We start from the raw sequence: 10,178 nt of genomic DNA, 5'->3' as shown, positions 1-10,178 counted from the left end.
GCAACTGCCCACACCATAGCGAGGCATTCGCGCTCCGTGATTGAATAATTGCGCTCCGAAGTGAACAGCAGACTGCTGGCTTAAGTATCACGTGATTCTGCCCACGTTGTCGATCGACCAACAAAGCGCCGATTCTGCAACCACTGGCGTCAGTGCAGACTTCGGTTGGCGCGGAAGGGTCGAAGTGGCCCAAAACAGGGGAAGATGTGAGCAGTGTGACGAGCTTCGAGAAAGCTGCTGCTTTCTATAGTTCAGCTATGGACAACTATAGTTCAGTGAAACGCGTACTCTCTCCCCTTGCCTCGTTTTCTTTCACGGAATACCTCTCTCCTCCTGATTCATGAAATTCGTCGCGGGAGCGCCGACTTCTTCCCGACCCCCGCTTTCGCAGTTGAACTCTCCTCTTCCTTTCTTGAAATTAGAGGGGAGGTTACTAGACGTATAAAAACAAGCGCTAAGAATTGCAGTTGTAGCCTCAGAGAAGAAAAAAAATGTTGCAGTGGCTTAGCTCGGCTATGCGAGGATTACGTAGCGTTACCAAAGGTTCAGTTAATTATTCTTAGTTGTCCTTATTGTCTCGGATTAGCCTGATTATCATGCTTACTTGTGTTGCATTGAGACACACATGGGGCACGTATTAGGTGGCACATGTATATTTATTTTACCAGGCAACTGATTCGGAATCCGATGAGTTAAGCTTCTCCGCTCTTCTGCGCCGTTGAGCAGCATTTGCGCTCTCCTTCTCCATGGTTATACCACATTGGCAAACGCCAGTCAGAGGCGCTATCAAGCGGCTCCAGCGCAGTGTCAGACGGCAACTGCTCAGCGAAGGCGAATAGCTGCGCGCGCGCCGGCGCCATAACGTCTGCCAAGGCTACGACGTCACTCCCCTGGAAAGCGCAGCCCGATGGTGGCGAGTCGCGCGCGGCGGCGGCGGAGTGCGCGGGAGTTGCCGGCTCCGGTGCGTGACATCACTGATCCTCGCGCAAGCGCAGCACGGCTCTTGAGGATCCATGCGAAACTGGCTCGGCTAGGCCAGTGCAGCTAAAGCTACAAAAGTCCGCTTCTCGGAACATCGGCTCCAGCACATACTCCCTGTTTACGTCCTGCCTTTTTTTCGGTTTCCGCTGACAGCAGATGACGAAACACGGTGAGTGTCCTCTAGGAGTGCGCTTAGCTGGGCTGGTTGGTACATGATTGAGAAGTAACCCAACAGCGCTATACACGGGACGGAGAATAAGAACGACTTCATGTCTTGGCCAAGTCCGTGAAGGCCGCGCGCAACCTATGCCTTGAAGTATTTTCTGTGAAGACCCACAAAGACGGTAGCCAATTCAGAGCCATCGTCTCTGAAAATGGAACTTGGCAACGGAGCGCGGCTTCTTACTTGCAGTCGTTCCTAGATGCCCTCCCCGACGATGATCCGTGTGTCATCGCAAGCCAGAACAGTGTGTCTCAATACCTTCAGACCTAGTGCCCGAAGCGAGTAGGTGGATTCTCGGTTGACGTGAAAGACTTGTTTTATTCCTCGCCCCATAACCTTGTCTGTACTGAAGTGAGCGAATGTATTGATAGGTATGGGAACACAAGATTTGAAAATGTCTGCGGAATTCATGTCGACAAGTTCCTTGAACTTCTTACCTTTTACCTTCATTCGACCTTCATCAGCTTTAATGACTCCATTTTCATTCAGCGGGATGGTGTGTGCATAGGTTGTAATATTGCCCCCGTCCTTAGGAACATTTTGCTGCAAGATTTGACAGAAGCCTCGTGGCCCACCTTGCGCTGACCAGTATGACCAAGGTTTTCCGGTTCGTGGACGACTTCCTTGTGCTTCACACGAGTGGGTCGTCAGCACAGGATATTTTTGACATATTTCAGAGTCAAATGAAACCACTAATTCTTACTGTTGAGCACCCCTGCGAGAAAAAAATAAGAATTTTAGACCTTGAGCTGTCGTTTAATACTGACCATGTGTGCTGGCAATATAAACCCCGCACGAAGAAAGCAATCCTACCCTTCATGTCAGCGCACTCTAAACTTGTTAAGAGGGGTACTGCCGTCACCTGCCTAAAAGCGTCTCTGACCCGCTCCGGCCACCACCAGGTGTCGGGTAGCTTCGACCACCAGCTGGAATGTCTCAGCCATGCTGGTCATCCCCAGGCGCTGCTGGTGTCTGTTGCCGAGAGGCTATTGGTGAGCTTGACCAATAGGAGGGGCAGCACGCGACAAAGAGGATGAAAGGCCTCGTGCAGGTACGGCGGTTATACCTTATGTTCACGAGGTATCACACATGCTGAAAAGGGTTGCTGGTAAGATTGGTGTACGCGTTGTATTTAGTTTAAAAAACAAACTTGCAGCGCTGTGCCGAAAAGTGAACAAAGGGGGCAAGAAAGATATCTGTGAGAAATAGCACAGAAAGCACTCTGTTGAATGTAGGAATGCTGTAGTGTACAAGATTCTATTTTCGTGCGGAAGATGCTACACCGGCCGAACCGGCTGATGTTTGAACGACCGGTTACGACAGCACGCGTACTCGCTTAACGGATCAGTGCCCAGTCATTTAGCCCAGCACTGCAAAGCATGTGGCTGTCAGCCAATTGTTGAGCGGTGCACCATTTTGGAAGCGTACAATCAGCAAAGAACACGAGAGATTAGTGAAGCGCACCATATCCATGCGCACGGAAATGCGTGCGTCAGTGTTCCTTCAATTTATCTACATAACTGCGAACTCAATTATTTGTCAAAACATGACAGCCTGTTCTGCCGACGCATCTATTATGATGACTTCTCACCCATCTTTGCCCATTGCGCAGTTACTGTGTGTGTGTTTTTTTTTTGTTGCTCTTGTGCGCAGTGCTTCCGGATATATTGCATATCCAAGCAATAAACCACTGGTTGTTAGTTCAGCGCTTGTGTCTGTCGTTCTTCTTCTCCGTCCCGTGTTTAGCGCTGTTTGCTCTCTTCTCAGAGTGTCCTATACTTTCCGTAGTGCACACAGCTTTAAATGGCGACAGCCAGTACAAGTCCATACGCCACCACTTTGCACGAGGGAAACATGCCCCATACATCAGGTGCAACGGCGCCACGACACATGACATTAAGAATTTTATCGCCGCTGCACCACGGTACATAACACATTTCATCCTTCAGCGGGCCATTACCGACAGTACATACAACGGCGACACCACTGTGCAGGTTCTCAACACTCTGGTAAAAGCATTTCAGAACGGACCAGGCGCAAAAGTCCCCCTTACAACAATGCTGCCTAGAAATCAAAACAAACACCGATCACGCATTGCACAATCACGCACACTCCTAACTCATGCACGAGGAAATTCACCACGCGGAAATTGACCAGGACCCTGACATTCTGCTCGCTCGGGACGGCCTATACCCTAACTTATCAGTCGTCGAAGTAACTTGAAGTAACTTCAATTACAAAAGTAGGAAGCAATTTAAGCAGACACAGCCAATAATACTATTACGGAGCGCCCCACGAACCAGAACAACACGGTCTGCATGCTCCAAGCACAAGCTGCAACATGTGCCCCACGATAACTAAGTCACAAGAAGCATCTGCTCATGCGGTGGACGGGATAGTAACGCCACAAACAGAGCCAACACAACAAGCAGAGGCAACAAATGCACGCACGTCCCTCGCAGAGACACCTGCACACGAACAGATACACAAACAAACATCGCGTCAGACCTCACCACTAGCACAAAGAGTAGTAAGAACACACCACCTCAAAACGTTGTGCCCCGGAGATTCACCCGACTGAAGCACAAATGACTAACAAACGTCAACGACAGTTCAAGCAACAGTAAACTTGTTCTCATCTCCATCGCGTAAACTCGCCGCAAAACCAACAATGCATGCATTTCAATTTGGTTTACATTGATAAAGTGTGCTCGGAGAACTCTTGTGTAGTTTATTTCAACACCATTGGTTTAATATTAGAGGAGAAAACCAAGTTCAAAGTTTTATTTTTAAATTTCGCGCCGAACTTTGTAATTCATGACGTAAAACATTTCAAAGAGCATTTAACGTATTTTGGCGCCACTGGCCCGACGAAATTTCCACAAACTCGTTATGTCAAGTCTCTGGCCCCCTCAGAGGACAATGTACTTTGATTTAACCGGTTAGGAACTACGTAGGCCCAAGCAGGCGCCGTCAAAAATACGTGATGTCACGGCAAATGGTGCGGGAATTCCAAGGTGGCGTCGCCACCTGTGTTTTCTTTTTGCGCGTTTTCTCGCTTAATAAGCGTCTTCTCGCAGCAAGCGTGGTGTTTTTGGTATCGTGGAAGACTAGTTTACTAATGCGAGAAAAATCGTTTTGCTCTTTAGTGTCCTTTTAAGAAAATTCCGAAAGTTTTTAAAGTTAAGGTCACATTTGCTCGGGGTACCATACCGCCTCAAGTACTGTCGCGATGGAATAGCATTTTAGAAAGCGCATCTTTGTCATTAAAATATATTTCAAAAGAACATTACGAAAATCAGCTTAATTTAATAGCCGACCAACTTCAATAGCATTAAACTATCTCGAGAGCAAGATAAAGAACTTGTAGTATCCAAGAACAATACACCTATTGATTCGCCTATTAATATTCCTAAATTATTGTTCATGAAATATACACCATCCACCCTACGGTCCTTTGTTCAAGATGCACCTCATTTTCCTTCCAATAACAGATTCCATTAACGAAACACAAAACACTCTCTGATCAGGCCATTCTGGTAACAGTATGTCTGAAGTAAGGTGACATATTGGGCTTGTTGGAACATACTCGACATGTTGAGCGCAAAAAAGGAACACGAAAACACAAGGATACCACACCAGCATACGTGAGTGCATGCCTGGTGGGGGATAAGATTTTTTGTTTTTCTTTATGCTTATATATGACACGTTTCTTCTATTAAACTTTCAGTTGTTAGACAGCGCTTGTGAAGTGCATTTCCTTGTGTTTTCGTGTTCCTTTTTCGCGCTGAACATGTCGAACAGTATGTCTGTTCCTTGTATCGAGTAGACCTACCACTGAAGGTATTGAAGCAGTTTCAAAGTCACTCCTAGAAAGCAAGCAAACGCATAATGCTGAAGTTTACCTCTCGTTACAGATATTAGTGCTGACGTTTATTTATTTTGAATGTGATTCGTCCCACTTCCTACAATGTTTTGGCACTAGTATGATAACCTCTCCTGCGCCAAAATTATTGTTGGACATCTAGAACACAACTGCTTAAATCGTCTCGGGTAACGCGTTCCACGTATCTCCGTTACATAGACGGCATATTTATTATATGGGAGCATAGCATAAGCGCTCTAAGCGCACTCATTGATCGCTGTAACAATTTTCGTCTTCTGAACGAAAAATTGTAGCGCAAAGCAACACACGGACAGACAAAGAGCACGGGACTGGCGCTAACTTCCAACTGTGTCTATTGAAGCAACGTACGTACATATGTACACAGCACAAGAGCAGCAAGGGCATGACACTCGCAATAATCAGGCAGAAAGCTAAGCGGGAAATCATATCTCTAAGCATTGTCAGCAGGAAATCATATTTGGCAAACATTGCATAACAAGATTGCTCCATGACTTTGGCGGTTGCACGCGTGTTCTACAGATTGCTATTTTGAAACTGCTAGAGGAAAGAAAAAGGACCAAAGAATAAGCAACACAAACACTTGCACATTGTTCGTAAGATTCGTTCTTACATCGCGATAACAAGGGTTCCGAATGAACAGAAACTAGGGAACAAACCGCCAAACATAAAAGCGATGCTTCATTATAGATCGCAGACGAAGTATTCAGATCATAACCAATCAGAAAAACCAAAGAACAAGAAACAAAAAAAACAAAAATAAAACAAACAAGAAACATTGTTTTTCTTTTCTTTTTTCTCAAATGGAAGCGCGTGTGCCTCTGCAAGCAGATATGTAAACAGAAAACGACAACAAAACTTAAAGGTCCAATGGGGTGCGCCAAAAAACAAAAAAATCAACAAGGAGTAACGGCAACAAGACTTAAACCTACAAGGGGGCTAAATAAAACAGCAAATGTGAAAGTAAGACAAACCGAATGACGTAAAAATGAAGGCTGTCTTTCCAAAAAGGTCACTTCACTACTCATGAGTGTTATTGAAGGCGTGCTAATGCAGTTGTCACCTGTCTTTAAAATATAGTAGGCTTCAACTATCTCCCATTCCGTCCTTTCTAGTGCCCTCTTTAGGAAACTTGTGCGCGCAAAATCAGGTGTGCACCCGCATCTATTGCAATGCTCGGCCAAATGGCCTCCCGAGTTGTTCTTAAAGGGACACTAAAGAGAAACAATGAATTGGTTTAGATTGATAAAGTATGCTCGGAGAACTGTTGTGTAGTTTATTTCGCCACCATAGGTTTATTATTAGTGGAGAAAACCAAGTTCAAAGTTTCATTTTTAAATTGCGCGCCGTACTTTGTAATTCGTGACGTAAAAGATTTAAAAGAGCATTGAACGTATTTTGGCGCCACTGGCTCGACGAAATTTCCAAAAACTCGTTTTGTCAAGTCTCTGGCCCCCTCAGAGGACAATGTACTTCGATTTAACCGATTAGGAACTACGTAGGCCCAAGCAGGCGCCGTCAAAAACATGTGACGTCACGGCAAATGGTGCGGGAATTCCAAGGTGGCGTCGCCATCTGTATTTTCATTTTGCACGTTTTATCGCTTATTAAGCGTCTTCTCGCTGCACGCGTGGTGTTTTTGGTATCGTGGAAGACCACTTTACTAATGCGAGAAAAATCGTTTTGCTCTTTAGTGTCCCTTCAACAGACAGTGCGTGCTCTCCGGCCCTCTCATTGAAGCACCGACCCGTTTGTCCAATGTAAACTTTTTGGCAGCTGAGGGGGATCTTATATACGACATTGGTATCACATTCGGTGAAAGTAGTGTCATGTTTCTTGTCACATTTCTTGCTCTTTCGTTTTGGCGTCATGGAGCATACATTCGAGAGCTTGCATGGAGCCGTGAACACGACTTTGAGAGCGCGTTTTTCAAGTTGTACGAGTACATTGTACTCTCAAAGTACAATGTCAATGTCGTGTTCCCGGCTCCATGCAAGCTCTCGAATGTATGCTCCATGACGCCAAAACGAAAGAGCAAGAAATGTGACAAGAAACATGACACTACTTTCACCGAATGTGATACCAATGTCGTATATAAGATCCCCCTCAGCTGCGAAAAAGTTTACGTAGGGAAAACGGGTCGGTGTTTCAATGAGAGGGCCGGAGAGCATGCGCTGTCTGTCAAGAATAACTCGGGAGGGCATTTGGCCGAGCATTGCAAAAGATGCGGATGCACACCTCAGTTTCCGCGCACAAGTTTCGTAAAGAGGGCACTAGATAGGACGGAAAGGGAGATAGTTGAAGCCTACTATATTTTAAAGGCAGATGACAACTGCATTAGCACGCCTTCAATAACACTCATGAATAATGAAGTGACCTTCTTGGAAGGACAGGTTCAATTTTCACGTCATTTCGTTTGTCTTACTTTCACATTTGTGGCGTTTTTGTTTTCTAAGAGAGCCAAATGCGCTTTAACTGAAACTGAGAAAAACGCACTTTTTTGCTACTGCAAATATGGTCGGGCCTGCTCCAACAATTTTGTGTCAGTGCGTTCCAGTCCCTTAATTTAATTCTATATTGTGGCTAAATTCTATATAGCCCACTCTGGTCAGTATTCAGGAGTAAACTTTGTATTTGGCTCTTATAGGTTGGAACGTTTCATATGGGCTTGAATTAGCTCGTAAAAGAGGTCTAAAACGATTCGAATGTGCGATACTGTAATATGTTGCGATAAAAACAATCTCCTTGTGCTTCCGTCGGTGCCGTCCTTCGTCGCATGCACGTAATGGCGATGACTAGACTTGAAGAGCGAGTGGTACTTTATGGCAAAAGGCGCCCTATTCTAAACTGTCGGCATCGTTTTCTTGTTCCTGGCATCTACTTAAGACCTTTAAAAGTGCTCCAGGTCTTCTTCTTCTTCTGAGCTCGTTTTATGCCTTGCCATTTCGGATCACTTCTTCTTCTTCTTCAAGGAATAGATCGGTGCCCAATATCTTCATTTCATATATCTCTTATTTCAAATATACCATCTTGGAGCTCAAGAACGACATGATACTGTAGCGCTAAACTCCAAAACAAACGCTAAGAGACAAAAAGAAGCAGTAAATTCGGCATCTTACTCTTTATCTACGATTCTTGCCCAACAATATCATGTTCTTCAGTAAGTGCCGGCTCACCCTAAAAAAACTAACTCTGGGATGTAAACACTATACCAAAGCAACGAGCACACAAATGGAACAGATTGGATGACACCATGTTGGTTTTTTTGGTCACGATTGTCTACGCAGCGCTGGATTAATGAATGTGGCTCAGTTTGATTGAAACAGATGCGTCTTGTTGCCGTTATTTCTTGTTGATTTTTGTTTTTTTGACGCACCGCATTGGACCTTTGAATTTTGTTGTCGTTTTCTCTTTACATATCTGCTTGCAGAAGCACACGCGCTTCCGTTTGACAAAAAAGAAAAGAAAAAAAATTTTTTGTTTGTTTTTTGTTCTTTGGTTTTTTTGATTGGTTATGCTAGGAATACTTCGTCTGCGATCTATATGAAGCATCGCTTTTATGTTTCGGTTTGTTTTCTAGTTTCTGTTCATCCAGAACCGTTGTTATCGCCATGTAAGAACAAATCTTACGAACAATGTACAAGTATTTTTGTTGCTTATACTTTGGTCCTTTTTCCTTCCTCTAACAGTTTCAAAATAGCAATCTGTAGAACACGCGTGCAGCCGCCAATGTCATGGGCAATCTTGTTAGGCAGTGTTTGCCAAATATGATTTCCTGCTGACAATGCTTACAGATATGATTTCCCGCTTAGCTTTCTGCCCTTGCTGCTCTTGTGTTGTGTATATATGTACGTACATTTCTTCAATAAACACAGTTGGAAGTTAGCGCCAGTCCCGTGCTCTTTGTATCTCCGTGTGTTGCTTCGCGCTATAATTTTTCCTTCAGAAGTCATGAACCAACTAGGCCAAGAAAACGTTTTGCTAAAGGAATTTTCACCCTGGTAATAAAAATAGCATGCACCATTCTTCCAGTGAAAAAAAAAAATTCGGCAGATCCCACGCGTTGTGGGAATCGGTTTCATGCGAAGCAGTCAGTGAGTACTTCTATGATGTATTTCATGGCTTTGAGCCAAGTGTTACGAGGCGGATCGACGTGTTTTTGTAAGTGTAGTACCTAAGTGCATAACGTGGGCTTACCAGGCACGTCGACAACACTGGCGTTTAAAGGGTAACTTATGGTGCGATGTAACGTCAGTTCTCACGTTAGAGTAGACACGTCAGTATTACCGAAACAAAGTGCACTTTATGGTGCAGTCATGTGAATATCAGACATAACTTTCGTTAATGTATTCATCCGGGGTCGAGCAATGCTTCAATATTAGTTGCTGAATCATGGGAATACAAATGTAATGTTTACTAGACTGCTATAAAAGCGGAGCCAACGCTGGAACCACAGACGTTTGTCTGATATGGCGGCTGTATCTTAGGAATACCTATGTAGTGTTTATTGCTTTCTTGTAAAATTAGGCAGCCAGCACCACAACCATAATTGACGTTGCACAGACATTACGCTTGCATAGGCTGTTTTTCCAAACCTGTTTATAGACCTGGCGTGGCTCTGTGGTAGAATACCTGAGTGCCACGCAGAATGCTTGGGTGTGATTCCTGACGGGATCCTAACTTACATTCTTTCCATTCGTCGGGTGAACGCTGCCGATCTCGGCTTTTCTTAACGCTCTCGCATTTAAATTATCTGTTCTGGCCGTTGCTGCGTAGATATGAACTCTCAGTAGTCTGTGGCGCATACCCGTAAACCGCGGCCCGTGGTAAACGGGTATGTGCCACACGTGTCTGGAGGAAGGGGTTTGACGACGCACGCGGCAGGATTTTCATGTTATTCATGTTATGACCCGACAGCGCTATTCCTCAGATCCTCTTACCCTCCTATGCCAATTTTGGTCGACACCAAGATAAGGAGGTGATCATGAGAGTACCCAGACGTAGGCGGCGAGATAGATAGATAGATAGATAGATAGATAGATAGATAGATAGATAGATAGATAGATAGAT

This window comes from Rhipicephalus sanguineus, unplaced genomic scaffold (assembly GCF_013339695.2).
Source record: "Rhipicephalus sanguineus isolate Rsan-2018 unplaced genomic scaffold, BIME_Rsan_1.4 Seq10031, whole genome shotgun sequence".
Classification (NCBI taxonomy): domain Eukaryota; kingdom Metazoa; phylum Arthropoda; class Arachnida; order Ixodida; family Ixodidae; genus Rhipicephalus; species Rhipicephalus sanguineus.
The sequence above is the reverse complement of the archived record's forward strand: the minus strand, read 5'-3'. Positions refer to the sequence as shown.